We start from the raw sequence: 26,495 nt of genomic DNA on the forward strand, positions 1-26,495 counted from the left end.
ATAAATCTAACCAAAGAGGCAAAGAATCTGTACTCCGAAAACTATAAAATACTCATGAAAGAAATTGAGGAAGACACAAAGAAATGGAAAAACATTCCATGCTCATGGATTGGAAGAACAAATGTTGTGAAGATGTCAATGCTACCTAGAGCAATCGACACATTCAATGCAATCCCCATCAAAATACCATCCACTTTTTTCAAAGAAATGGAACAAGTAATCCTAAAATTTGTATGGAACAGAAAAGACCCCGAATAGCCAGAGGAATGTTGAAAAAGAAAAGCAAAGCTGGCAGCATCACAATTCCGGACTTCAAGCTCTATTACAAAGCTGTCATCATCAAGACAGTATGGTACTGGCACAAAAACAGACACATAGACCAATGGAACAGAATAGAGAACCCAGAAATGGACCCTCGACTCTATGGTCAACTAATCTTTGACAAAGCAGGAAAGAATGTCCAATGGCAGTCTCTTCAACAAATGGTGTTGGGAAAATTGGACAGCCACATGCAGAAGAATGAAACTGGACCATTTCCTTACACCACACACAAAAATAGACTCAAAATGGTTGAAAGACCTAAATGTGAGACAGAAGTCCATCAAAATCCTAAAGGAGAACACAGGCAGCAACCTCTTTGACCTCAGCCGCAGCAACTTCTTCCTAGAAACATCGCCAAAGGCAAGGGAAGCAAGGGCAAAAATGAACTATTGGGACCTCATCAAGATAAAAAGCTTTTGCACAGCAAAAGAAACAGTCAACAAAACCAAAAGACAACCTACAGAATGGGAGAAGATATTTGCAAATGACATATCAGATAAAGGGCTAGTATCCAAAATCTATAAAGAACTTCTTAAACTCAACACCCAAAGAACAAATGATCCAATCAAGAAATGGGCAGAAGACATCAACAGACATTTTTCCAAGGAAGACATCCAAATGCCCAACAGACACATGAAAAAGTGCTCAACATCGCTCAGCATCAGGGAAATATAAATCAAAACCTCAATGAGATATCATGTCACACCAGTCAGAATGGCTAAAATTAACAAGTCAGGAAACGACAGATGTTGGCAGGGATGCGGAGAAAGGGGAACCCTCCTACACTGTTGGTGTGAATGCAAGCTGGTGCAGCCACTCTGGAAAACAGTATGAAGGTTCTTCAAAAAGTTGAAAACAGAGCTACCCTATGATCCAGCAATTGCACTGCTGGGTATTTACCCCAAAGATACAAATGTAGGGATCCAAAGGGGTATGTGTACCCTGATGTGTATAGCAGCAATGTCCACAATAGCCAAACTGAGCAAAGGGCCAAGATGTCCATCAACAGATGAATGGATAAAGAAGATGTGGTGTATATATACAATGGAATATTATGCAGCCATCAAAAGGAATGAAATCTTGTCATTTGCAACAACGTGGATAGAACTGGAGAGCGTTATGCTGAGTGAAATAAGTCAATCAGAGAAAGACATGTATCATATGACCTCACTGATATGAGGAATTCTTAATCTCAGGAAACAAACTGAGGGTTGCTGGAGTGGTGGGGGGTGAGAGGGATGGGGTGGCTGGGTGATAGACATTGGGGAGGGTATGTGCTATGGTGAGCGCTGTGAATTGTGCAAGACTGTTGAATCACAGATCTGTACCTCTGAAACAAATAATACATTATATGTTAAAAGAAGAGAAGAAGAAGAAGAAGAAGAAGAAGAAGAAGAAGAAGAAGAAGAAGAAGAAGGAGAAGAAGAAGAAGAAAGAAGAAGAAGAAGAAGAAGAAGAAGAAGAAGAAGAAGAAGAAGAAGGAGAAGAAGATTGCAGGAGGGGAAGAATGAAGGGGGGGAAATTGGAGGGGGAGATGAACCATGAGAGACGATGGGCTCTGAAAAACAAACTGAGGGTTCTAGAGGGGAGGGGGGTGGGAGGATGGGTTAGCCTGGTGATGGGTATTAAAGAGGGCACATTCTGCATGGAGCACTGGGTGTTATACACAAACAATGAATCATGGAACACTACATCAAAAACTAATGATGTGATGTATGGTGATTAACATGACATAATAATTAAAAAAAAAGAAGTTTCAACACAGAAATACATTAAAATAAAAGAATAAAAATTTTTTAAAAAAAGAAGAATGGCTGAAAACTTCCCAAATCTGGCAAAAGACACAAACCTATAGATTCAAGGCTGAGAAAATCCAAAAGTGATAAACTCAAAGAAATCCACACCAAGACACATTATGGCCAAATTTCTGAAAACTAAAAAAAATAATAATCTTGAAGCATCAGCTGAAAGATGGCATCTACCTCCAGGTCACTAAATAACAGTGACTTCTCACCAGAAATCATGGAGGTAAGAAATGAGCACTTGGGGTGCCTGGGTGGCTCAGTTGTTAAGTGTCTGCCTTTAGCTCAGGTCATGATCCCAGGTTCCTGGGATTGGGCCCCATGGCAGGATCCCTGCCCAGTGGGGAGTCTGCTTCTCCCTCTGCCCCTCCCCCTGCATTTGCTCTCTCATTCTTGCACTCTCTCTCTTTCTCTCAAATAAATAAATAAATAAATAAATCTTTAAAAAAAGATAAAGAAGAAGAAGTGAGCACTTCCTTTTCAATGGCTGAAAGAAAAGAAAGGCCAATCTAAATTCCTATGTCCAGCAAAAAATATCCTTCAGAAATAAAGTCAAGACATTTTCAAATGAAGGAAAATTAAGAGAATTTGTCACAAACAGAACTACCCTTTATAAAACAGGCTGAAAGACACGCTCTGAAGAGAAAGGAGACAATAGCAAAGGAAACTACAACACCAGAAAGGAAGAAAGAATGATCAAAAATATGGGAAATTAAATAGACATTTTCATCATGAATCATCTAAATTAGGTCTGACAGGTGAAGCAAAAGTATAACACTATCTGAAGTGTTTCTACCTAAATTAATGTGGAGGAATTAGTCAAGATAATTATATCATAAATAAGGGAGTGTAAAGGAACATACAAAAATGTAAGTTTTCCACAATTTACTAGCCTGTAAAATATGGACACTGATAAGCAGAAGATACATAACTATAAATCTTATATACAAGACATTGAGAGAGAAACTGGAAACCCAGAAGATCCAGTGCTGTAGTTGATTCTGAATTTGAGTCTGCAGGACAAATGCCCTACCTCATAGGCAGGCAGAGAAACAAATTCACCCTTTCTCAGCCTTTTGTTCTATTATGGCTTTCAGTGGATTGGATGAGGTTTACTCGTCTTGGGGAGGGCAATTTGCTTTACTCTACCAAATCAAATGTTAATATCATCCAGAACCACCCTCATAGATAACGTTTAGAATAACCACACCTAGAATAATGTTTAACCAAATATCTGGGCACCCCATGGTCAAGTCAAGTTTATATGAAGAGAAACACTCAAAAACACTATAGGTAAATCAAATTGGAATTTAAAAAATTGTTCAGGTAATCCACATGAAGGCAGGAAAAACAGGAGAAACAAAACAAAAAAAATGAAATAGCAGACAGCACTAATATATAAATAACTACATGAAATGTAAATGGTCTGAATAAACCAATTAAAAGACAGAGATTGGTAGACTGGTTAAGAAAACATGATTCAACCGTATGCTGTCTATAAGAAACTCACTTCAAATATAACAATATAGGGAGTGTGAAAGTAAAAGGATGGAAAAATACATCATGAAAATATCAACATAAGAAAACAAGAATGGCCATATTAATATCAGATAAAGTAGATTAACAGCAAAGAAAATTATAAGAAAAAGAGAGAGAGATTATATCATGACAAAAGGGTCAACCCACCAAGAAGACATAGTAATCTTAACCATTCAGGCACCAAACAACAGAGCTACAAAACACATGAAGCGAAACCATGTAGTGCTAAGAGGAGAGCTAGCCAAATTCAGAAATACAGATGGAGGCTCCATCGGTCCTCTCTGGAGGGCTGCTGAACTAACTAAACAGGAAATGAGCAGGGCTCAGAAAGAACTCAGCACCACCACCAACCAGCAGCAGCTACTTGACATGAATAGAACGCTCCACCCAACAACAGTGGAATGCACATTCTTTTCAAGTACTCAGGGGACATGGAGTAAAATAGACCACATCCTGAGTCATGAAACAAGCCTCATGAATTACACATAATTGAAATTATGACTAAGGTGTTCTCCTTCACAGCAGAATCAAACTAGAAATCAATAAAGGAAAGATAAGCAGAAAATCTCCAAATACGGGAACTTTGCAGGAGGCTCATGACACAGTCTGGGGAGGGGACTCAAGTGTGAAAGGGATGCTATCTTGCCACCCTCTAGATGGACTCTCTCCCCTCACACACACACACAGGCAGAGTACATCCAAGGAAGATGGAAATCGTAAGGCTCATTGTGGAAGGGCATCTGCCCACCTCCCCATCTTGTTTTCCTTATTCTCCTTGGAAACCCCTCGGGCTCTTGGGGGCCCCCATGGTGACCTGTGTGGCCCCAAAGCTTTACTGACTGACTTGTGGAAACCCAGGATCTTGGGCTGGAAGTGAGAATCTTATTTCAACCAAGTAAAGAACTCATTTTAAAATGACAACCATATGGGAAAGCATGCACATACTAGTGTTGTTTTTGTGCATGCACACAAGTGCACAGATTGGGGTCCAATTTTTTTAGGTTTCTGAGTTTTTCTAGCCCTGGAATTTGGAGAAGTAGGTTTACATTTAGCATGGAGGGGAGGACTTCCAAGGGGCTAGGTCCGGCTTGGGAAGCTCCTGGCCACCAAGCAAACTCCACAGATCTTGTCTTCCCCTGATGCTTCAACCAAGAAACCAAGTTTAAGAACACAGAGCGAGGATGCCTCACCACAGTCCCTGAGCGGTGGGGGTAGAGGGCCCCATGGAAAGGGGTCCGAGTCCCAGGCCACCTCCTTAGAGTCTCCTCTTCAGGAAATGGGGACGATGGCAGGAGCTGGTCCTGAGCAGGGAAGGGCACGCCATGGATCCCTGAGCAATTCCAGTTTCTATTCGGAGCAGGGACAGGGTGCAGGCAGCTGGGCCCCTATGCAAATCGGCCTGTGACCTGCCCTACCCCCCAACCCATGATTGCGCCTTCTCCCCAAGCCCACAACCTCTCCCACCAGTGGTTTCCTGGGGCTGGGGGTTGTTGTTTTACTCTGGAGCTGAGGGTTGTCTGAACAGCCCTGTCTAACACAGACACAGCCCAAGTGTGTGGGCCCATGTGTGTCCTTCATCTGGCCCCTGAGAAAGCACTGACATGTCACTCGATTTCCACAGTGATCCTTTGAAATGGACAGAGAATATCTGAGTCCCACTTGATCTGCTAAAACAAACACACAGCCAGGCTAATAGTGCACCCTCCTCTTGGAGTTACCCTGAGATGCTGCCAGGGTGGAAGCTCCTATCCTCAACAACTCCGTGCTCAAGATGTGGGGAAACATGTCTCCCTGCCCAGACAGTTGCCCCTGGGCAGGAGGACTGTGACAGGCAGCTGAGGGTCCACTGGCCTTGGTGGGTCCAGGTGAGCACAGACCATGGCCCTGTTGATGCAAGGGGTTGCTCCATCTCCTCTGAAGACAGATCTGCCCACCATTCCCTAAACCCAGCTCTTGCCAGATCGTGGAAGAGTGCTAGAGGAAGGGCTTCCTGAGCTGTCAGCGTCAGCCTCAAGGCCAAGGTGAGGAGAGCGCATGGCCGCAGGATCTGTCCCCTGCTGGTCCCTCAGCCTCTCCTTGGATTTGAACCTCAGCCTGTGCCATTAGCAAGGTGAGAACAGCCATCGGGGTGCACCTCACAATAGCAGGAAAGGGTGGGCCTCCCCTCTGGACCTCCCCCAGACCTGAGCCATCACTGGGAACAGATGGGGCTCCAAGTTGGCCTCAGCAGTCAGGATTTGTCTAGAGGTGCAAGTGGGTCACCCCTCCTGCCTCATCTGGGGGCAGACAAGGGCAGACAGAGTCGGCTCAGCCAGGCACCAGGACACGAGGGCAGCCCTACGTGTGTGGCCAGCCTCTGAGCTCAGGACTCACGCCCAGTGCGCCTGATCCTGTGAGCCAACACGCCACCCAGCAGCAACCACACTGGCTTCCTAGAGCCACCAAGGCTTCTTGCTCAGACCTTGGGATGGAGGCGGCATTTCTAAGCTGGCCCCGCGCACCTCCCTGCAGCCCCATCCAATCAAGGAACAAACATTTCCGTTACCACAGGGTGTCCTGCTGTGGCACCTCCCCTCTGGGTTCCAGAATCACTGACAAGGTAGGGAAGGACGGAGCGAGCAAGAGATGCTCCTGGCCAGATGGGGTGAAGGTCACAGTGTCAGGCCGCGAAGCCTTGGCAGGGACTCTGGTATCTGTCTCGTGAGCTATGGAGATGACTTGGAGATATTCCCAGTAGTTTACTGAGTCCTCCTGATGACCCTTTGGAGAAGGTACGGGATTAACCTTACACATGAGGAAACCGAGGCATGGGGAGATGGAACGCTCATTTGAGGCAGAGTTAGGCCTTGAAGCCTGAAAGTCCAGAGCACTCAGGGAAGGGACTTGGGTTCTAAGTCCCGGGCGCATCAGATCTCCCCATCTGGAGCTTAGGAGAGACGCCTGAGGCCCTTGGGTCCTCAGCCAGTGTGGAATTCGTCTGCAAGAGCTGGTGTGCAGGCTGGGCAGAAACCACAAGATCCTCTCCAGGGAAGGAGGAAGGAGGGCCTGACAGAGCATCTGGTTCGTTGGGAGGGGACCCGGCAGACCATGAGGGTGCCGCCCTGCACACAGATGTCTGAAAGGCTACAGAAGATGAGTTCCAAAAATGAAGTGGCCATTCCTCTAGAGACAGGGTAAGTGGAAGGCAATTGTCTCTAGGGGGCAAGAGTGGGGAATTCTTCCTTCTCTCACATCACTCTTTCCCAAATGGTCTGTAGAAGAAATGTCTTGATTGTGTAATGGAAAAAAAAAAAAAAAACTTTAATCAAAACAAGACAACACTGGAGTGCCTGGGTGGCTCAGTTGGTGAAGCATCTGCCTTAGGCTCAGGTCATGATCCAAGGGTCCTGGGATCGAGTCCCAGGTCAGGCTCCCTGTTCAGTGGGGAGCCTCCTTCTCCCTCTGCCTCTGTGATCTCTCTCGCTCTCACTATCTCTTAAATAAATAAATAAATATCTTAAAAAAAAATAAAACAAGCCAAAATACTAAAGTAGTGCTCCCCAGAGCTGTTTCCCCTCCTTTCCCAGCCTTCACCTGCACGCGGCCGCTTCTGGTGCCACAGCTTCTGTGCTTTCGGCCAAGAGGCTTCACACGACAGGAACCCTCAGAGAATCGCTCAACACTCCTGCTGCTCCCCGTTAAGCTCCATGACTCAAATTCTGTTGCTGCATTCAGGGGAAGTCTAGTGAAGAAAATGAAATCTGAAAGAGGTCCGATAACCCTGTCCAGTTTTACGGTTGTTGTTGCTGTTGTATATTCTGGCGATCTGCCTCCCTCAGCTTGTACATAAAGTGACACTCTTGTTACTCAGCAGGCGTTCTGGGGGACTGTGGAGAAGAAAACACTGGCAGACTTCAACATTTACAGGAGCTCTTCCAATTTTCCTGATTCTTACAGGTAAGATTTGCTTGCCTGCTTAGAATAATGTCTTCAAAGATGCAAATGCATTAATGAGGGTCACATGGATATTCTTTGCTGTGAACCGGAAGGGCGTTTAGTTGCCATGTTTTTCTCCCCGCTGCATGTCCCGCCGCCAGCTGCTGTGTGGCAGGGCTCCAAGGGCACCCTGTCCCCACCGTCTCCTGGAGACAACCATTCTCCTTGATTTCTGGTTTGCCTTTCATGGTTTCTTTTGGAAAAATAAATACCTATATACATGTATTTATATTTTCCCTTCTTATACAAAAAGCAGCCTACTAATAGACTCTTTTCACCTTGTTATTTTCACTTCACAATATACCCTGGGAATCAAGCCATATCAGTTCATAGAAACTTTCCTGTTTCTTTTTTTTTTTTTTTTTAAGATTTTACTTATTTATTTGAGAGAGAGCACAAAGCGGGAAGAGAGGCAGAGGGAGAGGGAGAAGCAGACTCCCCACTGAGCAGAGAGCCCGACGTGGGGCTCGATCCCAGGACCCTGAGATCATGACCTGAGCTGAAGGCAGATGCTTAACCGACCGAGCCACCCAGGCACCCTGAAACTTTCCTGTTTCTTTACGGCTGCATAGGGGATGGGGATATACCATCCTGAGATATACCAGAATTAATTCAACCAGTCTCTGATGGTTGGACATTGAGCGTATTCCAATACTTTGCTATTACCAAGTAATAGCTCAGTGAATAACTTTGTACACAGATGATCGCACATTTGTGAAGATGTACCTCAAATGTTGACTTTAGCCACTGGGGTATGGATGTGGTCTGAGACCGTGTGTGTGTGTGTGTGTGTGTGTGTGTGTGTACAAGGAAGGAAGAAAATGTGATGTGTGACTCCCACGGAGGGGTGGCTTAATGTGTCTGCAATAGATGGTCTTATCTGTTGAAAACAAAAGAACACCTTGATAATCTGCTCTGGGCATGAAAAGCATGGCTCCCAAGGCTTGGCAGGAATCAGAGAAACAAAGATACAAGTGGCATTATCTAAGAAATAAACACAGTCCTGGGGTGGGAGTGGGGAGAAGACATAAAAAGGCACTAAGAGGACAGTGGAGGTTCAGGCTTCTGGAAACACGGTAGCCAGAGGCAAGCTGTGTGCATTATAAGCACCCCGCCCACCACAGCCCTCACGCACGCCCACGGCACACGCAGAGCCCAGGCCGCGGCATCTCAAAGAACAGGTGACCGCAGCTGCTCCCTCTGTTTCCACAGAAAAGTTACTGACACCCACTCTGCATCAGCTACATTTTGTTCATATCCTCCAAGTTACCTCATCCAACAATGCAGGATCATGCCCATGTTTCAAAGGATGTTTGGGGGACTCACACAGAGGCTCTCACAGGGCGGGGGGTCAGAGTGGACACTGGAGCACGGGACTCAGGCAGAGGTTTCCGCAGGGGCCCCAGCAGGACGACAGACGAGCAGCCTGCTCAGTGTCAGAGAACACGCGGGACCCTCAGAATGATGAAGCCCTTGGAGGCCCCTCGGCAGCAGGAGCAGTGGGATCCAGAAGCTGCCATCGTCGAGGCTCCAGCTGCGCCCCTAGGGGGGACGCGGGCTTGCAAACTACCCAAAGATGGCTTGTCTGTGCTGCATCTTGTATCCTAGCAACTAGAATGGTGCTCTGCTCACCATAAGCCCTCCTGAGCCGGCATGGAGCTGCCCTCCCACCCAAGCCCCTACAGGTGGCCGAGAAGACATGCTTTCAGGAAAGAGGTTGTCCACAACACCGTCACAAACTAGAGACCCCAAACACCACAAGTAAGTGGGACTTACATGGAAGGAGGGAAACCATAGCCCAAAAGGACAAGGAATGGAACCCAAGTTGAGGTGGCCCATGTTCGAGTCAGGAGGTGTCGGGTACAAGGTGGGAGCTAGAGCACTGACAGGGTGATCCGTGGAGATCTCAGGGGCAGACACACTCACTCACACATACATATGCAGATCTGAGAGGGCAGTCAACACCTACTCCCGTAGAGAATTCCGTGAGCTCACAGAATACGAGCTGTAGCAGAGGGCTAAACCCTTTGGTTATTAATATGAACAGACCAGAAAGTAACCTTCTGTAAAACCAGGTTGCCACCTACTGTCAAAGTACATTTGGTGTCTCAAAACAGTCATATTTGTGCAATATATGAGCTAGGAAAAAGTACATCCATACATGCACAGGTAAATACAGAAATTAGAGAAATAACTTCAGGGGGTGTTCGCTCCTTTCTTATCTTGCCCGTTATGAGACTGGTTTTATTTTACAAAGTTTGGTTCATGGTTTTAGTGATGAGCAACAGAGGCAAATGTGGGAAAGAAACCCTTCTAATTACTAAGGAAATCACTGTACTAATATTCACGAGGCATGTTGAGAAATAAACCAAATCCAGAGGGACAGGATGGGGTGGGAAGCGGCTTTCAGGTGCTGTCAGTCAACCCAAATCATCATGTCTCAGTCAGCTTTTGCTGCATAGCAAACCTCGCCAAAACTTAATGGTTTAAAACAAGGATCACTTATCAGTTCAGGATTCCGTGGCCAGCAGTTCCTCTGGGGCAGCTGAGATTCTCTGACTGGCTGCAGGCTCGCTCCTGCATCAACGGTCAGCTGTCATCTGCTATGGGGCTGGCAGGGCTGAACACTGCCCCGCAAAATATCGGGTCCTCATCCCTGTAAATGTTGCCTTCTATGGAAAAGCGATCTTTGTGGACGACTAAATTGAGAGTCTTGAGACGGGGGACCGTCCTGGATTTCGCAGGTGGGCCCTAAATGCTTCCACGAGTGTCCTCACAGGGAGGGCCAGAGGGAGGCTGCGGACAGAGCAGAGGAGGGGCTGTAAGAGGGCAGCGTGGAGATCAGCCTGGCCTGGGCTTACTCACAGGCTGCAGCACAGCAGGGGAAGGCGTTTCAAGCCCCTGCTTGGAGCGTGTTTCCCGATGTCTCGTTGGCCAGAGAAGTCATGTGGACGAGCCCGGAGTCCACGGCTGGAAGGGAGCAGTGGAAGCAGGACCAAAGGGGCGGGCCTGCAGGGTGGGAAGGATTGGAAACCGCTCGGAAATCTGCCACTTACCCGCTCCTTCAGCCCCAAAGGCCAGGCAAACAGACTTCCAACACTAAAATCCCCACCTTAAAATGCCTCCAGGGCCCCCAGGGACTCTTCCTGCTTCTCGGGAGGATTTTCCACTCTGCAGGTTGCCATTCTTGGTCTCTTCTGGCTGCTATCACAAGTATAGCACAGACCGGGGGCTTCAACAAGACACGTATTCCTCACCATCTGCAGGAGCCCGAAGATTCAGTCTGTGGGGAGGGCTGCTTCCTGCTTCGGGCACCCATCTTCCCGCTGTGTCTCCGAGTGGCAGACGGGCACAGGACCTCCCAGCGGCGTCTTCTGTAAGGGCACTAATCCCCATTAGTGTCTGCACCCTCATGACCACATCCCTCCCAAAGGTCCCGTCTTTTAATACCATCACACTAGGGGGGGCTAGGGTTTCAACATGAACTTTGGGAGGACAGAATTCAGCCCCTGACATAAAATTCATGTCCTTCCTACATGCAAATGCACTCACTGCATCCCAACAGCCCCAGAGTCCTAACGCACTCCAGCTCCTACTCTGAAGTCAGACCTGAGGTAGCAGATTCCTCTCCAGCTGGGAACCTCTGAAACCAGACAAGTCATGTGCTTCCCAGATACAATGATGGGACACATTCCCACTCCAAAGGGGAGAAATAGCAAAGAAGAAAGGAGAGAGTGATCCCAAGTAAGTCCAACCACAAGACAAACTCCACAAGATCTAAGGCTTAAGAATAATCCTCTTTAGCGCAGTGCTCTGCCTCGCAAGGTGGTAACATCACCCCTACGGTTCCATGGGATGGCCCACGGCAGCTCTCCGGGCCTGGGCTCCCGTGCCCAGGCTCCAGGCAGCTCTGTCCTTCGAAACCTGGGCAGAGGTTTCGTGCACCCTGAGCCCATGCACCCTGCACACTGGCAGAGACGGCACCGCACCTCCCAGAGTGGAGGCCACCACAGCCCATACCACACCAGGGCCCCGCAGAGCCACACCTGGGGCGGCAGAGGAATGGCGCCGGGCAGCACCTGCCGAGGTCCCACAGGCACCAATGGCCCCTCCTTTGATGGGAACGGCAGCTCCGTTGATCTCTGAACTGCTTCTTCCATCGTCTCGGAGAGTAGCTCCCAGCTTCTGTGGAGACAGCTGACCCATACTGACCTTGTCAGTCACTTGGCCACACTCTAGTGCTCTCATTTTTTGCAATATGGATAGGCTGAGACTTTTCCAAATCTTTAAGTTCTGCTTTCTTTCTGCTTAATGATTTCATGTCTCTCTTCTCACATTTTGTCATAAGCAGCCAGGAGCAGGCAAACCACACCTTCAACAGTTTGCTTGGAAAGGGCTTCAGCCAAGTATCCAATTCCATCCCTTGCAAGTCCTACCTTCAATAAATCACTGGGCTATGAACCCAACTGAGCCTCGTTCTTTGCCCTTTGTAACAAGATGGCCCTCCCCACGTAGCCCCTAATGTGCTCCCATGTCCGTGGGAGGCCATCAGAGTGGCCCTCTCACCCACATTTCCTCCAACATCCCGGTCAGGATTACCCAGCGATTCCTCTGGATCAGAGCTCTACAGCCCTCCTCCTTCCCTTCCGCACCCTCAAGAGAGTCACCACTGCAGGTCCATGCACAGCAGGGCGCTTTTTCTAGCTCCTCAGAGCGCCTCCAGCTTCTGCCTGTCACCTGGTTCCAAAGCCACGTCCCCGTTTTCCAGGTGTTTGTGACAGCAGCCGCACCCCACCGCTCTGCGCCGATTTCCGTCTTCATCCATTTGCTGCTGGAACAAAATAGCATGGACTGGGTGGCTTATAAACAACAAAAACTTATTCCTCCCGCTCTGGGAACTGTGCCCCCTGCTCCCCACGGAGGTCTTATCACTGCCCCTACACTCCACACTCACTCCTACCTCAGGAACTTCCCACATGCCATGCCTCTGATCTCAGCATCCCCTGGGTCTTCCCCGTGCTCCACCTCTGTCACTCCGCATCCGCTCACATGCCACCTGTGGAAAACCACCCCTGGCGCACCCCCAGCCCCTACCCACTCACCACTGTCTCAGCGGGCCTCACCCATGCTGTACTGCACTGCGTCTCTCCCCTGCCAGACCCCAGCTACAGGAGGAAGCGTCCTTCTCATCATGTCACCAGCTGTGTCCCCGGCAGCCGGGGCACAGCAGCTCAACATTCATCGAATGAGTAAATTGCAGCAGTTAAGGGATCAACCCAAGGTCACTGAGGAGTGTCAGGGCTGTATGCCACAGAGATTGTCATTGAGCATTTGACTGGCTTTTTCCTTACTTGAGAGGAGGGGTGGGGGTGCTATATTCTTCCTGGACCTTGTCTACACCACCAAATCCAGTAAGAAAGAAATTAAAGATCATGTGTGAGGCGGTCCCGTGTATTGGACCCCAGCGTTGTCCTTGGACTGTGAGCCACCCCCCCTTTCCATAGGGCTCCCCAGTGGCTCTGTCAGGCTGCGGACTCACGAGCAGACACTGGCCTGGACTGAGTGCGTCTGTTCTTTTAAAACAGCCTGCGGGGCGCCTGGGGGGCTCCGTCGTTGGGCGTCTGCCTTCGGCTCAGGTCATGACCCGGGGTCCTGGGATCGAGCCCCGCGTCGGGCTCCCTGCTCGGCGGGAAGCCTGCTTCTCCCTCTCCCGCTCCCCCTGCTTGTGTTCCCTCTCTCGCTGTGTCTCTGTCAGATACATAAACAAATACAACAGCCCCACGTTTCCCTCTTGCTCGGTTTCGGAGTTGACGGGCTCACTCCGGGCTGTGTCTCCTGCCGGCTCACCCGGGGTAAGCGGTGACACGGAACCTCTCTCCCACCAGCGGCCCGCACTCCTCACACGACACCCTCGGGGCTTTGGGGGCGGAGCAAAAGTTCTGGGGGTGCTGACCTCGGCCAGGCGGGGCTTCTGTGGCCGCATCAGCGCTCTGTCGCTTCCGCAGCTTTCAGTTGGTCGCAGTCCCAGGCCCCGCCCGCACTCAGGCCTAGCGCGGTCACCCTCCGGAGGACAGCTGGGATGGAGATGCTGCCGCGCGACTGACCAGGTCACCTGCCCTGGGGGCCTGGCCACTGTGCAGAGAAGCCCCTGAGGCTGTTTCCCCAGCGGCCTTTGCCCACAAAGCTCAGAGGAGGCGGCAGCACAGAGCCCAGGGGCCGCGCCCAGCCGCACCCCTGCCCGCACCTGCCGGTGCGATCTCAGGAGCTAATCCGTGGGCCCCTTGAGGCCAGGACTGAAGCGAGGCCTCCTCCTCCCCTCCCGCTACTGCTTTTCCGAAAATGAGTAAAGGAAACCTCACTTAAATGAAGTCAGGCTGATGGGGCGCCCGGGTGGCTCAGTCGGTGAAGCGTCTGCCTTCAGCTCAGGTCATGATCCCGGGGTCCCAAGTTCGAGCCCCGCATCGGGCTCTCTGCTCGGCGGGGAGCCTGCTTCTCCCTCTGCCCCTTCCCCCCGGCTTGTGTGCATTCTCTCTCTCAAATAAATAAAATCTTTTTTAAAAATAAAGTAAAATAAAGTCAGGACGCCCTGAAGGGGAAACGCATGCCTTAGCACTTCCTGCATAGTTCAGCAGGAAGAGGGAAGATTTCCTCTCAGCCCCGCCCGGCAAGCTGCCGTCACCCGCAGCCAGCTAGAAGCCTGGCCCTGCGAAGGCCCTCCGTCCCACACAGCCCCGCCACCCCCCGCCTTCTCCGTAAAGAGCCTCCGCGCCTTGGGTCCAGACTGGCCCGTGGTGCCCCACAGGGCGCTTGTCCTCGGTTGCAGTTCCTCTGCTCTTCCTGAATAAACCCATTTTTTGGTAAAATAACTATTTTGTCTTTTAAGGTCAACACTTTCCTGGCTGTGAGTCATCCAGCCCTGCATGAAAAGTGGAGAAGCCAGCTTGAAGTCTTCAACTTTCTCTCTCTCTCATCTGTTTATTCGGTGGCCTAGCCCAAATAAGCAGTTAACAGTGTAAGTGTCTTAAATCACTAAAATCCACTTTTGCCGGCTACATGGCCTTAAGAAGCAACCAGTAAGGAATTTTGTCCTTCAAAAAACGTTTCTTGGGGCGCCTGGGAGGCTCATTCAGTGAAGCATCTGCCTTCAGCTCAGGTCATAATCTCGGGGTTCTGGGATCGAGTCCCGCATCTGGCTCCCTGCTCAGCAGGGAGCCTGCTTCTCCCTCTCCCTCTGCTGCTCCCCCTGCTTGTATGCATTCTCCCCCTCTCTCAAATAAATAAATAAATAAATAAAATCTTTTTAAAAAAACCACAAACATTTCTTACTTGCTCTGAAGCCAGTTTTCGTCCGATGTTGCTCTGGGCTTGGCAGACTAGGACCCACTTCCTGGGTTTCCTGACAGGACACCATTTACAGATGAAACTTGTTATTAGGATAACCCAGGAGTAAACCCACCTGCTCAGGACACCAAATTGACTTCCCTTTATTGAGCTGTGTTGTGTAGTTGTATTTGAGAAAAGTGTAAGATGTTTTTAAATGTTTTCTGCTGAGATTCATAAATATACTTTTGGAACAATTTAAAGTGAATCTTTTGTAATCTACCAGTGATCCTAATGTGTGATCATACTATATTATCAGGTTTGTAAAATGTATAGATTATAAAAAAGAAATTCTGAAAAGAAGATACAGAACTGATGCTATATTCATTCATTAATTACTGAAAAGTTGGATTGGCTCCTCATCAGGTTGTGTTGAATGGAAACATTGTTCAAATTTATGAAATGATTATTCACAATTTAGAGTACTTTTGGGGCAAAAAGTAGTTATTCATTCAACAAATATTAGTGTTACAGGTGCTAGGGCCCATCAGTGAACAAACAAACATTTTGCCCTAATGAGATTTATGTCCTAGCGCAGAGATGGGAATGTAGAAAGAACAGTTGGGTTTTATTAATGTAACAGACCAGGAAGCATGTGACTTTTATCTTGGATACAAAGAAAGGATAAGGTGCACTTGAAAGATGCTGAAAAGAGGGGCGCCTGGGTGGCTCAGTCGTTAAGCGTCTGCCTTCAGCTCAGGTCATGATCCCAGGGTCCTGGGATCGAGCCCCGCATCGGGCTCCCTGCTCAGCGGGAAGCCTGCTTCTCCCTCTCCCACTCCCCCTGCTTGTGTTCCCTCTCTCACTGTGTCTCTCTCTGTCAAATAAATAAATAAAATCTTAAAAAAAAAAGAAAGATGCTGAAAAGAACTTCAACAAATACAATTTTACCAGCACAAATTCAAATTGTTACATAAGATTTTTGATATGGAAAATCAATATAAAATGTAATAGATTTATTTATATCTATTTATATGTATATGTAAACATGCAAATTTTTGATATTTAATAGGTTTACTTATTTTATACTTCTTTTGATGAAAATGTCTAGACATACACAGAAATAGTGCAGTGGGCCTCATGCACGTCACCCAGCTTTGGCAATTATCAGCATTTTGCCATATTTGTTTCACTAATCTTCACCTTTCTTTTTGCTGGAGTAATTTCAAAGAAAACCCCAAACACCACGTCATTTCACCTGCAAAACCAACAGTCCCATCTCAAATAAAAAAGACATTTTCTGGGGTGCCTGGGCAGCTCAGCTGGCTCAGTGTCTGACTCTTGATTTCAGCTCAGGTCCTGATGTCAGGTCTTGGGATCAAGGTCGGGCTCCGCCCTCAGCGGGGAGTCTGCTTGTCCCTCTCCCTGCCCCTCCCCCTGCTCTCTCTCTCTCTCTCACTCTCGTTCTCTCAAATAAATAAAATCTTAAAAAAAGAGAGAGAGACGTTTTCTTATTTGACCACAATGGCATTTTCACACCTATGAAAATTCACCATAATTTCTTAATGTCAGTGCCTATTTCACATTTAAACTTGCCATATTGTCTGAAAAAGAAAAATGTTCTTCCATGGTTGGTTTCATTCCCATCAGGATTCAAACATGGCATACACACTGTATTTTGTTCCTGTGTCTCCTAAACCTCTTCCTTACCAAGCCCTCTCTCTCAGCCCACCCTCTCCGAGTGTGGACAGGATCTGTCCTGTCACTGCCATGTCAAGTGACTGAGTCGTGTATCCTTCCCCCAGAATTCCTAAATTCAGACCTGGCTTCCCGTTCCCGTGGACTGCTGTTTCACTAGTCCTTCTACCATCTGTTTCCTGCAGAGTAGAAGTTAGCTCTAAATGTTTGACTAGATGCAGGATCCATTTTTTTCCCAGAATATTTAAGTAACTAAATATGTTTTTAAAAAAAATGAATGGTACTTGTGAAGGTTAATTTTGTGCCAACTGGGCTAGGCCTATTTAGCCAAATATTATTCTAGGTTTTTCTGTGAAGGTATATGTTAGATGTGATTAACATTTAAATCATTAGACTTTGAATAAAGCAGATGACGCTCTCTAGGGTGATGAAGGTCTTAGTAGAGATGAGACTGACCTCCCTGAGAAAGAGGGGTTTCTGATAGCAGACTACCTTCAGACTCAAACTCCAGCATGACATGTCCTGAGTCTCCAGCCTGTGGGAGAGAGGACACCGATACACGTATACGGATATTGATGACAAGGATAAAGATATAGATGATATAGGTGGATATAGAAATAGAGAGATGATACAGGTATATGCACATAAATCCTATTGGTTCTGCTTCTTGGAAGAATCCTGACAAATACTGTATTTTTTAAGGGAGAATATTTCAACAAATATAGCTCCCCAAAATATAAAAAGGGCAACATGAAACATCAAATTAATACAAAATAATGCTGAAAATATTGAAGTTATGCTTGCCTCCACCTTGTCTCTTCTGTGTTCAGACTGAACTTTGATGGATTTTGGAGGTGAGATGTTGCCCTTGGATGCAAAAGAGAGTAGATTGTTGAGGGTTACGGCCGTGTTTTCCTAGTTATTTTAGAAGTCATTTAATATTAATTATGTTCTAGCACATTAAAAAACAAACACACTTATTCCTGTTAGGGCTTCACTCAACCTCTACTTTTATGTGTTTTTTAATATGTAGCCCATTTCCTTTTTGTAAAATTGGCACTCTTACCTTCTTTAAGATGCTGCATGAAGTCTGGCCCAAAATAGCAGTAAATGTCAATGGTCATCATTATCACCAGCATCACCACAATTTGATTTGCTCTGAATACGTGCGGAGCCCCTCACATGGCAGAGAATGCATTCACTTCCAGGGTGAGTTTATTAAATGGCATTTTAGTTTTAAACATGGGACTAATTTCCCAGGCCACACTTAACAGTACTCCCAGCTGATGTGGCCGGTCTTCCCCAAAAGCCAACCCTTTGCTTTCCCCAGAGGTCCCAGCTCCTCCGCATTACTCATGGCCCTCTGGGCTGTGTGCAGTGGAGCAGAACAGCTCAAATGAGGTTTGTGCATTAGGGAGAAAGCAAGGGCTGCAGGGCAATGAAGAAGGCTGCCCGTCCCCACCCCTTCCCAATCCACAAGGGGCCTTCTCTTAACACACCCGAAATCACCATCCATCACGCCAACGTCTGTCACAACACATGGTCAGTCCAGCGCCGCCTGGCAGCTGCGTGACCTTGGGGAAGCCTCTTAACCTCTTCATGTTCCATTTATTAGTCTATTTTTATAGGATTAATGTGACTCTCAGGGCTCTGTGAGCATCCGTGTTCATGAGTGTGAATGGGGCTGACTCCAGCAAAGAAAGCTTAATAAAGGCAAATGGACAAACAGATGAATAGACAGACAGATGGATGGACAGACAGAGGGATGGATGGACAAATGGACAGATGGCTGGATGGAGTATATCTCTTGCCTTGCAGATTCCAACACATTTCCATATACCTGATCCTCGCCACATCCCTGTGATGTGGGCAGGGAAGGTAAAGTCCCCTTGAAAATAAAGCAACCGTCCCAAGCCTCTGGCGGGAGCAGAAGTGGGTGTTGGTTTCCACAGTAAAGCGCAGTATATCCTGGTTACTTCTCACCGTGTTGCGAAGTTGAGGACATGTGTCTTGTGTCAGGCCAATATTTCTTGCATGGATAATGTATGGACAATTTCTAAAGAAAAAAATTTCTATCTCACTGTGTCAACCTGAATTATCTGTATCATATAACTTAAATGTATGCTAATATAAACTCGAAACAAATGCATATGTTGAGTACCAATAAAGCCCATGCCCAGGGCCTCCCGGCTGCCGCAAGCTCTGGGGGGAGGGTTCCGGAGACAAGATGCAAAGCTCGAAGTTCCTCCCACCTCCTTGCTCAGGTCCAGTCCAGGACCAACAGGCCTTTGTAGGGGCTCCACTCTGTACTTGCCTCATTTCTTGTGAAAGTAGGTCACAAGCTAGATGCTGGGACACAGCATCAATCCCAGATGGGCTTCTCTCAACATGCTGGGTCATCACAAAGATGATGTCATGATCTTTAACTTTCCAGGAGAGAGGTGCAGACAGCAAAGGGCAGCGTCTAACACAATACCCACCCTGGCCGGGCCCGGCCCGGCCCTCGCCAGGGCAGAGCCCTGAAGTCACTCTCTGACTTTCCTCCCCTGTAACTGTCCTTCCACCTGCCCCTTCTCACTCCTGGGGAGGGGGTGCTTCCATGAGCCTCCCCCTCCCACATAGCCAGCTTGCTGTTTGCCCAAGGCAAGGGGTGCATGCAGGCCCTCCTCAGGGCATCAGCCATGCTATGGCCCCTGGCGGCTCTAACTCAGGACCTGGCCTGTCCCTGTGGGGGTGCGGGTGTGGGGGCAGAGGGCTGACCCTCACCCCAGGGCTGGCAGGGCTGCTGAGTTCTTCTGGCCTGGACTTGTCCTCTCCTACCTGGAGGCTGACCTGTAGGGATGGCACCAGCAGTCCCTGGTCCTCAGCTTCGAGTGTCTGGAGACTGGCTTTGTCCCTCTCTCTTGGGTGGCCCCAAGCTGCTTGCAGGTTTTCTCATAAACTCTCTGCAGGACCCTCTTTACAGAGACCGTGGTGTTTGCTGGGGTCCCAGCCCAGGGATCCCAGAGCCCGGACCCTCTCCTCTCCTCTCCTCTCACTAGCCGCTGGCCTGAGTGTCAGCCTTGGGGTGGAGGAAGGCCAGAGCTCAGTGGCTCTGCTCACTTCAGGGAAGGAATATAAATCCTCAGGGGCCCCACCAGATGCAGGGTCCCGATGGTAGAGCTAAGGAAGCCCCTCTGGACCCACCAAATAGGGGTGCAAGCTCGTTCTGGAGGCGTGTGGGGCCCAAGCCCCTCAGCCATGGCTCAATGTCCCAGCCCCCGCCAGGCACAGCCCAGGGGGATCCCTGCTCAGGTGGGGTTGCTGGAGTAGGGGACACAAATTCCACAAAACCCGTGAAAGAGGAGGCCCACACACAGTCAGTGGGAGGAAAAGAAGGGCCTGAGTTTGCATGTGAGGGTCAGTCACCATTTTATCTGCTGCCCCTTCCTAAAAGGCCCCAGAGACACTGGGCAGAGCTGATGAACACAGAGACCCCTCTGTTAGCCACGGAGCATGGCAGTCGCCCCCAGACACACACGGAGCATCAAAAGGTCTTGGTCTTCAGGGCAACAAGGCCAACAGCATTTGAGGCACAGTTGAGAGGGGGAGAGGGACACAAAGCTGGAACTTGACCCAGTTGACCCCTAAGTCCTCTTTGATTCACTAAGGGAACCTCCAACGGCCTCCTACTTAAAGGAAAACGACACCAGGTACTTCCATAGGCAGAGAACCCGCTGGCTCCAATGGGCTGCAAGGGAGCCATGTGGTATACTTAAGTGTCTATGGGCCTCATGTCCTCTGCTGATGGACAAAGGCTCTGGGTCCTCCCGGAGCCTGCGTTCTCAGGCTGGTCCTCGGGTCCCTCTGCTTCTGCACCAACCATCTTCCACACTCAGGTTACACCTGTGCTGCACCTGGGCCCACCTCAGCTGCTTAGTGGAGAGGGAGATGCTGCCCCTGGTGCTGGCTGTGGAAGACTCAGCCCCACAGGGCTGGAAACATCAGTGAGGTGTGGGGCCTCTCGTCCCCCTTGCTAAGCAGGACTGTCCACACTCAGAGCACCTGGGGTGCACGGATTGGCCAGGATGAGGCAAACCCTCAGAGGCCGGAGCCCAGTCCAGTGACAGGACTTCCAACGCCCCAGCCTGAGGCAGGGTGGAGCCGAGAATCTTCATCACCCTGCAGAAAGATCCTGCCGGCGGGTGGTCTTGCGGCCTGGGGTCTCATCTGAGCTCACATGGCTGCACACGCATTAGCCAGCCCCCTGCTGGGTGAAAGCCTGCTGATGCAGTTAGCAGCTGAATTCCAGAGAAAGAAGCCCCGCACGCACAGTCTGGACCCCTGGGGCGCCATCTGCGTGTGTGCAGAGCACGTTTTGTAAAGAACCGGCCAAATGCATCTCGCACGAGGTCTTCCTGTCACAATATTGAGATTGCTTTGCAGTCTCTGGGGTCAGATGCTCACAGCTGTCAGCTCGAGGATGCAAAGGACTCGGTGGACAGAAACCACACAGTGGGGACCAGGACCAGTGAGCAGACAAGTATTCCTAAACACAACCCCCGCCCCAAGCAAAGGCCAACTGCTTGTCTGCTTGGCTTCAGAGCCAAAAGGGACTCTGGAGGAGGGCTGGGAGGCAGGGTACTGGAAAGCTATTCACACTCTGAACGACATAGGTTGGGGCTCTGTAACTTCTTGTCTGTAGCTGCAGACTCCGAGGGGCTGAGGTGGGGAGGGTACCAGGACGATGGGTGCCCAGAGGCTGCTTGGTGCCCGCCACCCCAGGGCCTTTGCACTACTACCCTTTGCCTACAGAGCCCACTTTCCTCAGGCCACCTCCTCAAAGACACCTCTTCTAACCACCCTCTGTGACCTACACCCAGACTGACAGCCTCTGTTTTTCTTGATATAAACATCCAGAACATTCTCTTCACAGCTCTATCATCACTCGACCTTCTGAGTTTGTTGATTCTGTTCTCCCAGAGTGCAGAAGCTCTCTTATGGTTGCTTTATTTTCTCAGTAGACACAGAAAGCACAGCCATCCGCTGAGAGCGGCGCCTTCAGGGAAGACAGGTGTACAGGGCGAACACCCTGCCCTGAGGCTTTGGACACCGCTGAGGGGTCCTGGCCAAACCATGACCAAATGGACCCAGAAACATGTTTGGTGTATGCTACCATGAACAGAAACCAGATTCTAGAAACATTTGAAAGTCCAGGTTTGTAGAACATGAGTAACCCTGCTTCTAAGTCTTTTTTTATTTCATTTTTAGAAACAAAAATTTTAGGTTGCACTTATTATTATCTAATTAAAACATTGTATTGTAGCAACACATTTGTTCCATCCTCATTTTTATATTTGTCAATATTTATACATACTCTCACTGAAGACAAAAAGTGTATTTGAAATCTAGATAAGTAGTATCATTTTTAACCAAAGGAGGAGGGGTGTTTCATTCAGTTACTTTTCCAAGGACTGTGGTCAGAGCTCCACAGGTTTCCCTCATCACTCCAGATGTGCTGCAGAGAGCCCCTGCCTGGACTCCAGATGTGCTGCAGAGAGCCCTTGTCTGAACTCCAGATGTGCTGCAGAGAGCCCTGGCTGGACTCCAGATGTGCTGCAGAGAGAGTCCCAGCCAGACTCCAGATATGTTGCAGAGAGCCCCGACTGGACTCCAGATGTCCTGCAGGGAGCCCCAGCTGGACTCCAGATGTGCTGCAGAGAGAGCCCCAGCTGGACTCCAGATGTGTTGCAAAGAGAGCCCTGACTGAACTCCAGATGTGCTGCAGAGTCCTGCTGGATTCCAGATGTGCTGCAGAGAGAAAGCCCTGACTGGACTCCAGATGTGCTGCAGAGAGTGCCCCAGATGGACTCCAGATGTGTAGAGAGAGCCCTCTTGGACTCCAGATGTGCTGCAGAGAGAGCCCCGGCTGGACTCCAGATGTGCTGCAGAGAGCCCCAGCTGGAATCCAGATGTGCTGCAGAGAGCCCCAGCTGGAGTCCAGATGTGCTGCAGAGAGAGACCTGGCTCAACTCCAGATGTGCTGCAGAAAGAGCCCTGGCTGGATTCCTGATGTGCTGCAGAGAGAAAGCCCTGGCTGGGCTCCAGATGTGCTGCAGAGAGAGCCCCAGCTGGACTCCAGGTGTGCTGCAGAGAGCCCCTGGCTGGGCTCCAGATATGCTGCAGAGAGCCCTGGCTGGATTCCAGATGTGCTGCAGAGAGAAAGCCCTGGCTGGGCTCCAGATGTGCTGCAGAGAGAGCCCCAGCTGGACTCCAGGTGTGCTGCAGAGAGCCCCTGGCTGGGCTCCAGATATGCTGCAGAGAGCCCTGGCTGGATTCCAGATGTGCTGCAGAGAGAAAGCCCTGGCTGGGCTCCAGATGTGCTGCAGAGAGAAAGCCCTGGCTGGGCTCCAGATGTGCTGCAGAGAGAGCCCCAGCTGGACTCCAGGTGTGCTGCAGAGAGTCCTGGCTGGACTCCAGATGTGCTGCAGAGAGAGCCCCAGCTGGACTCCAGATATGTTGCAGAGAGCCCCTGCCTGGACTCCAGATGTGCTGCAGAGAGCCCTGGCTGGGCTCCAGATCTGCAAAGAGAGAGCCCCAGCTGGACGCCAGGTGTGCTGCAGAGAGACCCCCAGCTGGAATCCAGATGTGCTGCAGAGAGTCCTGGCTAGACTCCAGATGTGTTGCAGAGAGAGTCCTGGCTGGACTCCAGATGTGCTACAGAGAGAGAGTCCTGGCTGGACTCCAGATGTGCTGCAGAGGGAGCCCTGGCTGGACTCCAGATGTGCTCAGAGAGAGAGCCCTAGGATTAGAAGGGAGAGCCAGGTAGACAGAGCCCCCTTATGCCCAGTCTGGGCTCCTGCCTGGCACAGGGGCCGCATGCTCTGTGCCCCTGGATGGTGAGGGCTTCTGGTGAGCCCTGCCCCCATTCTAGCATCTTCAGCTGGGACAAGAACCTTGAGTCATAGGATCAGCCAGAGAGACACCGTTGACAATTTCCCCCTGCCCTTCAGACCCACAGCTCTCCATTTAGGACATGGCTGTGGTGAGGGGTAGGTGGTGAGAGAGGGACTCTGGATTCCATGCTGCCATGGCCCTGCCCCCAGGTGAGCCAGCTGAAGACAGAGCTGCTTCCCTGCTGGTGCTTACCTGTTACTTAGGGCCTTCACCCTCTCCCTCCGTTCCTCCCCAAGCCTGGCCCTCCTCACAGTCTGCAGAAGCTCACCTTCCATGCCCGGAGGACAGTGGCCCCATGGAGCTTCACAGACCCCGGCGTGGCCCACACCTCCTGCATGTCCTCACAGGGCTGGAGCCTCAGCCTCTCCCCCTGGGTGATCTCCACACTCTGAAGACGTGTTCTGGCCATACCTACAAAGTGACTCCTCGTTCCCCGCCACATTACCCAGGCACAGCCTATATCCCCTGTGGGCTCACCCATCCCCACTTGGTTTTCCGAGGTCCACAGCCATCCCGACTGCACGTTTGCTCCAGGGGCCGCACTGACACTCAGCTTCCTCAGCACGTGACCACAGACACCCAGGACAACACACAACTCAGTAAGCTCGGCAGTTCCTCTGAGCTGTACCCCCCGCTCGGCGCTCTGCGGGAAGTTCTGTTCTGCTGGCTCAGGGCTGCCTCCCCTTCCTCCTGTCCTCCAGGCTGGCAGTTCATCTGCACCATCTGCTTGGTGTCTCCTGGGTGTTGAAAACAAGCAGGGGCTCTGTGTCCCCCATGCTCCCCATGGCCATGGCCAAGAAAGCACCCCAGAGCCCAGGATCAGACACAGAGGATAGGACAGCATGAGATGGAAGCATGAGCATCCAGAATAACGAAAAATAAAGAAGACCGTAGAGTCATGTGGGGTGTGGCAAGTAGTTTGCTAGCAGATGTGTAACTGGGACCAAATGCAGAGAAGAGAGAAAACAGGGCAGAAACATGTAAAGCAAAACCCCCCGGTTGTACTAAGATCAATGAATAATATCCACCCACAGATTCAAGAAGCTCATGAACTCCAGGCTATTCAAAAAGTTTACACAGAGACAATGTGATAAAACTGCTGAAGACCAAAGCTGCAGAGCAAATGTTAAAAGCCAGAAGAACGTGGGATCGACATTACAGCCCGCCAGCCAGGAAAGGGAAGGGCCCCAGGGCTGCCATGCCCCCCACAGCTCTTTCCCCCTAGAGCAGCAGGATGGGTTGCTGCCCCAATGCCCATCCCCAGTGGGCATCCGACCAACAAGGTTAATGATCCTGAAGAGCTGGTGGGTTTTGCTTGCTGGGTTTCCCACCTTGTTGTTCTTCCAAGTTCTCCTCTGCAGACGTCTGCACTGTGCCCGCCCCATCACCGTTTTAGAAGCTCAGCACAGGAGAGGTATTCTGCCCCAGGCTCTGGTGTAGACTTTGAAGTAGGTGCCGGGATGAGTTAAGACTTTGGGGCTGTTGGGATGGAATGAATGTATTTTGCATGTGAGAAGGACATGAATTTTGGGGGCCAGGAGGCAGGATGCTATGGTCTGAATTGTGTCCTCCAAAATCCATGGGTTGAGGCCTGTCTGCTCCGGCCACTATAACAGATGATCATAGACTCGGGGGCTTATAAATAACAGAAATTCATTTCTTTCAGTCTGCAGGCTGGGAGTCCAACATCAACGTACCAGCACATTCGTGTCTGGTGAAAGCCTGCTTCCTGGTTCCCACATGGGCTGCTCGCTGTGTGCTCATGTGGAGGAAGGGACAAGGTGTTTTCTGGGGTCTCTTTTATGAGGGCATTAACCCCACTCATGCAGGCTGCATCCTCAAGAACTAATCACCTCCCAAAGACCCCACCTCCTCATACCATCACAGTGGGGGGATTACATTTCAACCTATGAGTTTTGGAGGGGCACCAACATTCAGTACATAGCAAAGCCCTGACCCCCAATGTGACTGTATTTGTAGATCGGGGCTTTAAGGAAATAGCGAGGTTAAATGAGGTCACTGAGGTGCATTCTCATTCAGGCAGAACTGTCTCTTCCAGGAAGAGACACCAGAGAGCCCCTGCTCCCTCTCCCTGGACACATGGAGAAGGCGGCCATCTGGAACCAAACTGTCTGGCCCCTTGGTCTTGGTCTTCCCAGGCTCCAGAGCTCAACCGTTGTTTCCACCACCCGGCCTGAGCAGACTGAGAGACTCTAAGTCCGGCTGACAGAACAAGCAGACAAAAGTATCAGTCAAGAGCCAACTGTCTGAACAAGACAACTGACAGACTTGATCTTGATGACGTGTCGAGAGCTCTGTGTCCAACAACAGGAGACACACTCAAGTACTTGCGAACGCAGCTGACACGTGCGAGTCAGCAAATTTCAGGAGAGTGAAATCACTCCGGTTGTTCTTGGACCACAGGGACATTCAGCTAGAGATTAATAAGAAAAAATAACTAGAAAATCCCATCTTTTGAAATTATGCCACAATTTCTAAGTAGCCCATGGTACAACAGAAGAAATCATAATGGGAATCAGAATATTTGAAACTGGGAGATATTAAAAATATATCAAAATATGTAGTTGCAGCTAAAGCATTTCTAAAGGAAAAGTCAAGTGTTGGTGCATGCATCAGAAAAGGAAAGAAGCTGAAAATCCACGACTGAAGCATCTACCTCATGGGGGGAAATTAATCTCAACCCCTCCCTCACAGCTGTGGCAGAAACCCAGGCCAGGTGGAGTGCTGATCTACACGCCAAGGATAAAACAATTTAAGCTATACAAGGGACTACAGCACATCTTCTAGACCTTGGAATAGGAAAAGATTCCTTAAACAGGACACAGCAAGTGTTACCCATAAAAGAAAACAATGTCAAACTGGACAAAATAAAACTTAAGAACT

General features: G+C 49.6%; 1 long non-coding RNA gene across 1 annotated transcript; it reads right to left on the reverse strand.

Moving 5' to 3' along the window:
- Positions 1 to 9,871: 9,871 nt before the first annotated feature.
- On the reverse strand, positions 9,872 to 12,702 carry LOC118528942 (uncharacterized). Its single transcript, XR_004913874.2, has 4 exons — positions 12,598 to 12,702; positions 11,684 to 12,465; positions 10,750 to 11,011; positions 9,872 to 10,646 (listed from the first exon to the last, which is right to left on the reverse strand). It is a non-coding gene; the product is annotated as an uncharacterized LOC118528942 (long non-coding RNA).
- Between the last annotated feature and the right edge of the window lie 13,793 nt (positions 12,703 to 26,495).

This window comes from Halichoerus grypus, chromosome 1 (assembly GCF_964656455.1).
Source record: "Halichoerus grypus chromosome 1, mHalGry1.hap1.1, whole genome shotgun sequence".
Classification (NCBI taxonomy): Eukaryota; Metazoa; Chordata; class Mammalia; order Carnivora; family Phocidae; genus Halichoerus; species Halichoerus grypus.